This window comes from Ammospiza nelsoni, chromosome 5 (genome assembly GCF_027579445.1).
Source record: "Ammospiza nelsoni isolate bAmmNel1 chromosome 5, bAmmNel1.pri, whole genome shotgun sequence".
In the NCBI taxonomy this organism is placed as follows: domain Eukaryota; kingdom Metazoa; phylum Chordata; class Aves; order Passeriformes; family Passerellidae; genus Ammospiza; species Ammospiza nelsoni.
In genome coordinates, this window is record NC_080637.1 from 63,886,862 (window position 1) to 63,894,870 (window position 8,009).

An 8,009-nucleotide genomic window follows, 5' to 3' on the forward strand; every position below is an offset into this window, starting at 1 on the left:
TATAGTACTGAGTGCCACCCACTGGCTTGAAATATTTTTTTTACCATGGGCCTGACTTGCTACAGGAGAGAGAGAGTCAGGAGTGACATTGAAAGGAAGAGTCTCCCTCATTATTTAACATGTTGAATTTGTTTAGAGTTCAAAGTTTTGTAGTACTGAAAGCTCTTTGTGAGGTGTGACTGTTTAAATGGGTGCAAGCTCTGATGGTGTTGAAGTGCTGCTTTGAGTCCAGCAGTTCCCAGGAAAGCTGATAGCAAAAGTCAGTTCTATAGGTTTTATTACATACTTCAGTCATGGTGCTCCATGTTGGACTCTGCTGTACCATTCTGTAGGTGCACAGCATTTAGAGATTTAAACTTGTTAGAATAAGATAGATTTATTTTTCACCTGAATGTGTCCTTGGGTTTCTTCTGACAGGGTATGTATGGCAGTCAGGCTCACCGTCTCAACACCCAGCATCACCTTGATTTCCTAGACCAACTGAGCATCCAAGGAAGGAGTATGTGAAAGGAGAAGATCCTAGATCTCTAAACACATGCTTTCTGATGCTGTAACTTCTGTCAGTCATCCCTTTTGGCACTTTCTGAAAAGCCATTGTTAGTAGTCTAGGACACTTTTCCCTTCTGTTCCTACATTTATCTTGCTTTGGGTCCTGGTTCAGTTTAGTTCAGGGAATGACAGAATGCCTTTATTCAGAATGGCAAAGCCTTGGCTGTAAGAGTCTCAATGTTGATTTGCAGCCTTTGATATACAACAGCTTTATTTCTGTGTGTGTTGTTCCTTGCACTTGCAGGAAGGAGGTGATGTTTCATCTACAACAATATTACTTTCAACATAAGGGCTTATCCTCAGGAGTATTGTTAGCATGGGATGTTTTTGTATTATATATTAGATTTCATGTGATTCTAGAAATCTCTGCTTCATTTTCCCCACATGTTCAAGTAATGGCTCTACAAGGGAGGCTACTCATCTTGCCTGTGTCAAGCAAGAACTCATTTCAGCAACTGATGTGCCATCACCCAGTCTTTGCCTGCAGGACTCTGTTCTGCATAGGGAGAGTCAACCATAGAAGAAAAGCTCTAAGAGTGGAGTACAGCCATTTATAAACCTGTGACAAAATGAAAAACATGTTTTCCATTAAAAGTGGAGCCTGAGGATGCCTAATGTATAATTTTTTATCCTGTGATCTTCAAGAATGGCGTACATGTGATTTTTTTGGGTTTTTTAAATAGCAATCCTGTTAGGAAGATCAGGTCAGGCAGATCTCAGCTAGCTATCAAGATGATTTTCATTCTGTATGTCACAAATTTGTCAATTTTTCAGTCCCAAATGGCTAATTTTTTTATTAGGTTTGATTGCATGAGATGACAGACACAGGTTTATTTTCCTCTTCTTTGTGGTATTCAAAGCCTTGTTGATGGTGGTTGCAGGAAGATACCATTTAAACCACAGTGTTTAAATGAAGTAAGATATGATTGTCTGGCAAGCATATTCTGTCAAGTGGAAGAAAGCTTTGTTAAAGCAGAGCAATATCTGTTATGTCTCTGTTATGAAATACCAGTTTTCTGACCTGATTATTCATATGGAGATTTTAGAGAGAGACAATGATTTTCAGCATATCACTCCTTTTCCAGAGCTATTCACTGCCTAATTTTACCAGTCTCTGGAGTGCCTAGACTGCAGGGAAACATTTAAAGTGCTTTTTCTTCCCTGCAAAGCAGGAAATTGCCAGTTGTGCATTATCAAAGGAATGAGAGCTTGTTGGTGAGCTCTCTCTGTGCTTCACTGTGGTACAGCTAGGCAGTAAATTTGCCAATGGCTTCTGCTGCCCAACAGAATCCACACCCTAAGGCTGTGTACAAAATGTTCTGTTTTTAGAGAACATGTCTAGGTGATGTCTCTGTGGTCTTCAGAGCCAGCAGATCAGCTGTGGCAGTGTGTTCATCCTCATGCACAAAGGCAAGACCTTCCTAATGTAGTTGGCCCTGCTTGGAGCAAAACATTGGCCTAGATGACCTGCAGACCTCCCTTTCAGTCTTAAATTATTCCAGGATTCCAATAAAGCTCCCTGAGCATGTAGCCAGTATCAAAGGTGCTTTGTACAAGCAGTGCTGGAGCCATTGCTGCTGCAGCTGCCCTAGGGCAGAAGTTTGTCTCCAAATGCTGCCTTCCTTTCTTCTGAAGAGCATGGAGGCACTCAAGAGAGACAGTTTTGGGGGACTGTGGTGTGCAGGGTTTGTGCAGCCTGAGCACTCCAGCACACTGCAGCCCTGACATGCCTCTGCCTCCCTGCATCCCATGCCTGGTTCACTGCTTGTTCCCATGGATGTGGCTGGATGGCTGCTTTTTGGCAGGACTTAGTCTGAAGAAGAATCCATGCAGCCCAACAGAGCCCCATTGTGAAAGGCTCACGTATCTCCAGGCATGAAAAGCTCATGTCACCTGTCATCCCACCTGATGTTCCACTGCTCTTTTCTCTGAGTGGGATTTTCCCTGGGTTCCCCACAGGGTTGCTGGTTGCACAAGCCAACACTAATTAATTCAGGGGTCAGTCCTGCATCTTTACTGGGATGCAGGTTTCACATGCCCCTTTCAACTGCTTTCAAACAAGATAAATCACACAAGCCTTTTACCTTTATTTTCTACAAATTGTCTTTTTCAGTATTGTATGCCATGAAACATCCCTATAAACAGGCAGGAGTGAAAGAACTGAAGTTGCTTTGAGTTATACTAAAACCAATTTTGAGCCCAAATAGTGACTTTTATAGAGGCAGGTGGCTTGTTGAACAGTATGCTCAACTGCAAGCCGTGATTCTAAATGTCAGTCTGGGAATGCCATAAATCCTATCTAAAATGTGCTCAGGTTGTTTTACATTTCAACATGTTAGCCCAAAACTCCTCAGACAAGAAAAGAATAAGCAGTGTGGGTGGCATAATTGTTACTTTTTTGGATCCCAAACATATGCTTTTAGCAATCAGGACCTCATAAATTTTCTTTCAATGCCTGTCAGTGTTGCTTAGGTTTCCAGCTAGGGGCTTTGAACTCTGCTGGCCCTTCTTCAGAGCTATCATCTTGCTTGCACTGATATCTGCAGTTTTGGGGGTCTAGTGAAAATGCTCCTGAGGAAAAAAACCATAGCATTTACTGGAGAAAGACAGAACTTTACAGGTAGGACTGAGACTTTTTCCCATTTTTAATGGGCCTTCCTTTACTCATCACTCTCCTTTCCATTCCCACCCCTGTGTCAGGCTAGGGCTGTCCTAGTTTTGTCCTTTTACATTTAAACTTTGGCAGCCTGTGCTGCTCCTGTACTCCCTTCCTCTACAAGTTTCCAACCAGGTTGGGATGTGGGAATCCTGCTCAGCCCCCCAAGAGGATCTGTGTGAGCAGTGTCACCAGATTTCAAGGGTGTTTGCTTCAGTGGCCATTCTTACCTGCAGATAAGCCTCTGTGAAGCCTGCTGGAGACAGGCTGCTGCAGGGCTTGTAGGAGTTCTCAGGGGAAAAGGTTTGAATTTGTTTTGATTTCATATGAATTCTTTGTGGTTTTTGCCGCATTTTAAAATTTTGGGGTGGTGGGGGCTGGGCTTGGGATGTTTTAAATTTTTTAGCCTCCCATGTATAGCTCACTGTTCAGCCTTTTGGCTGATGTCTCCTCTAGGCTAGGTTCTGATGGGTTCTCAGCAGTGCCTTTGGAGGTATCTTTTACTTATTTGGAGTATGTCTGATGACAAAGGAGAGAGGGCAGGAGTGGGACATGGGGTTGTTTGCAGAACCCTAAACACATTCCTTCTGAAATCTTTTTCTGCTGAAATCAGATTTGAGCTTGATAAGTGCAACTCTGTAGCAGACCCACCACAGGGATTTATGTCATCTTTGTAGAGGAAGAAAAATTGCAGGAAGAATGATCTAGTGCTGCAGCTTTCCAGTGTGGTAAATTTAAGGTACTCAATTTACACCATTATAACTCTTCAAAATGATCAAAGAAAAACACCTCTGCAGCTCAAACTCTGCTTACTTCTTGAGTGCTAAGATTAACCTTTTGTGAAATCTTTGTGTTAAACCTACCTGCAGTTTGGCAAAAGTTTAGGGAGGAGAGAATGAAAGGGTCTGGAAAGATGATCATGATGTAATAAGCTGTTCTCAAACAAAATGGCCTCATTCTTTTATTTCTATTTACCTAGCCTGTCTTCCTGAGAGCACTTTTTGGCTATCAAATCACATTTATTTAGATTTCTCTTTTGTGTGACCAAGACATTGTCAGCCAGTTCCTGGCTTTTAACTGCTTGATTCTGCAACCTTAATATTTTTTTAAACATTGGTTTGTGTATAAATTCATATACTTTGTTTTAGGAGCAAATTGAAAAAAAACCAGCTTTCCCAGCATATGGAACCATATGTACCCTCACAGGGGCCAGCAAAATGGCTGAGCTATTTAGATAATCTAGCAGAGACCTCCACTTGAGTTAAGAGAGTGCAGCCAGAGCACTGAAAAGTTTTCTCTGGCAGGGTGGTCTGCAGCCCACGTCTGTCAGTGGCTGTAGTGAGTGGTCAGCAGCTCCTCTGCAAGTGATGTGTTAGATATCAAATTAAATGTATGTTAAAGATGGAATATCCTCTTTGAAGAAGAGAGGGTGTGCTATGGGTTTGCTGTGAACCACTGGGCTGCAAGTTTTGTGAGCTGCAGGTCTTTGTGGCCAACTGATAGAAGAAGGTGGGTCACCTTTGCTAGGGATTTCTTCAGATCGATTCCCCAGAGCTCTTCTGGAGAAAAAGAGCTTTGATTCCAGTTGCTGTGAAAGAATGGATCCACACACAGCCCTCCTGTCTCAGCTCCTATCCATCACTCTTTTTCTGGTAAAGGCAGTCACCTCCCTCTACCTGCACTCTCTAGGGGCTGTCACCAAGAAAGAGGTGCCACCTGTGTGTGCTGCTGGTTTGTCTTATGTGACCCCCCAGAAGGAGAGAATTACAGAAAATCCTTGCTTGGCCCTTGGTTCTGCTTTAAATCGGTGGTGGGCTGTTACAGCTTTTAACTCCAGAGGCCTGATCCAGCCTAAATTTTACTATTTCTTTGTTGTCTGAAGATTGCTCGTGTACCAAGTACATAGTTCTGCAGGATTTCTGTATTTCCTTAGAGACAAGCAGCTGAAATTAATGTAGCTCTGCCTAAGCAAAGACAATAGAAGGGATTTTTTGGCAGTGCTAACCAGGCCATTGCTGGTAGTTATTTATTTGAAAAAACAGAACAACAAAACCCAAACCAAACTAAAAAGCCACAGGCAAACAAAAAACCAGACAACCACACAGCCTTAACTTAGGGCAGTTTTCTCACTCTCCTCTTCTGTCCTTCTCCAAAGTCTGTGGGTTGCCCATATTGCCCAGCTGCCAGCTCTGGCCTTCTGAACTCAGCAGCCTCTGTTCACTGCAGCCTGCAGAGCAAACACAACGTGCTCTGTCCCAGAAGCTTTCAGCACTGATCACTCCTTGTAAATGGGGCTATAAACACCCCCTGGGGGTTTGCTGTGTGATGATGCCTTGTGTGAGCACACAGATCTCCTCTCCACACGTGGCTAACTGAGGGCCTGGTGCACAGAAACAGCTGAGTGTGACCTGCTGGGTTTGGACACCTCTCTTTTGGATTGTGGACAGATTTCCAAGGCAGCAGCACCTCCACTCCTGGGATACAGCTCAGTGCTTCCTTTCAGTGTTTGAAAGCCTTGCCTCCTAAATAAAGCAGGCAGAGTCTTTCTTAATATTAGTGAAACACTGTGGTTTCCCCTAAATTCATCCTCTGAATGGCTGGGCTAATTCTGCTGCAACTCTCTGAAAAATATTTAGCCTTAGGCAAGCATATTACAGGGAACATTCCTGCCTGAACACTGAATGCTTTACAGTTGCAAGCAACTGAAATCAGGGTCTTGTGAAAAGGAGTAGGAGGGAGATTTAACTGTTTCATCTATGCCAGGTGTCTGCCTATACTAATTTCTGGTTTGATACATAAGTAATACGTGCAAGTCCATAACATATCCTTTCTTTTTAGGAACCAGATTTATTCTGGTAAAACTCGTCTAAGTCTATAGAATTACAAGATCATAAACCTCATATAACATTGGAAAATCAGGCTCCGAGGATGTGCTGTGTGTGTGGTATGAATCTATTTGCAATGTATATATAAATAAGATTTGTGGTGAAATGAGAAAAACAAGCTGCTTGTATATTATCTAGGAATGAGCCCTATGTTATGCTTAATATTTTCCAGAGACAAATGTGGTGACAGACTTATCAGAAACACTGGCTGAAATGAAGCTGTTGGTCCAAACATCCTCATCATCTTTTATCCTAAAGCCAAAGCAAAAATGAGATGTCCCAGTGGGTGTGGGCCATGGTAACATTACTTTTTATCATTATTATTATTATATTCAGATGTTGGTTGTGTTTACAATTACAGTGCTGGCAGATGGACTCTATTAGAACTGCCAAATCTGATCATCTAGCCCCAAATCTGATCATAATACTGAGAACACAGTCTGGGATTTTACAGGGGCCGGAGACAAATTGGCTCCTTCTTTTTTGCCAGCTTATCTTGCCATATCTATTTCAGAGTGAGGCACATCTATTTTATTGAGCCTCTGCCACTTGCTCTGGATCCTTCTGGGTGGCTGTGGGGCACAGACCAAGCAAAGCCAGTGGCTTTGCACTCTGCAGGGAACAACACATGGGTGTCCTTATGGATTTGGCAGGTAAGGGAGCTCAGGTTCACTGTGCACGAAAGATGAACAAGCATTTGCTTTCCCATTTTGGCATTCCCTTTCATTTGTTTTTTTTTTAACAAAAGGAGATATGGAGTTCAGGAGAGGAAATGCCTGACAAGCCAATGTATGTAATTTCTCTGTGGTCAGGCTGATTATTTTTCTGTCCCAGGAACAACAAGCCAACAGCACTTGCATGGTGTACTTTTCGTCCAAAGAGTAAAGTGGGCCCAGCAGCTAAACTGGGACAAAAATAATCCTTCAGGCAGGTCTAGCTGCTGGCACTTCAGTGAGTTTCCACCACACAGACTCTCTTCCCTGGCTTTGATGGCCCACTGAGTGAAAATGGAGAAATGAGAAGGTTAGCTTTCCCTCTGGAGAGAAAGAAAGGCTCTTTGGAAAGCAAGGTATGCTTGATTATATATGCTCTATAAAGGCTCTGATCATATTCAAACAAGGAAGAGCCAAGGAGGCAGGAACCCCAAGGAAGTTGCCATGTACAAAATGATTACTCTGAAGAAATACTGTACGGTAAATAGTGGAGCAAAATTACTTGATCCTGACTCCAACAGAATGCCTGTTTTCTCCTGTAGGAATGACTCCCTGCAACTGAATATTAAAGATTCTCAAAAGTCAGCAGAAACCTTCCAGTCCTGCTTGTGAAATCTCAGGACAGGAGCTTATGGGGCTTTGTGACAGCAGCCATTCTCCTGTCCCACAAAACAGAGAGATTCCAAAGCCTCCCCATTTACCTGGCAGGGTACTGGAAGGGCATTGGAGTCAGTCAGCCCAGCCCTAATTTAGGGAAGGGGATTGCTGATTTGCTGGCTGCCAAAAACTTGGTCACTGAAGTGCTCTGTGGCAGCATCTCTTTTCTTTAGGCTGGCAAGGGCTGCTGCAAATGGAGGCCCTCTAAAGGAAAAGGTTAATTTTGATGAAGATGAAACTTATGGTCATGATTTCTTTCCTTGGATAAAACTGCTTGCAGACATCCTGGGGTTTCAAGGAAATTGAAATTGCTTTTTTATTAGCAAAAATATTCATTGCATCCTACCCTGCATTTGTACAGTGCTTCTGGCATGAGGAGCCTTGGAGAGGGCTACAGACTCAACAGGGAGCACTCAGGAGCAGGCAGCACAAAGCAGCTTCTCCTCAGAGCAGAGAGATGCCATGGGAGACAGGAATCTGCTGAATCCTGAAATTGGTGGGAGACGGATGTCAGAAACCTGTTTCTTGCAGAGATGAGACCTACCTTGG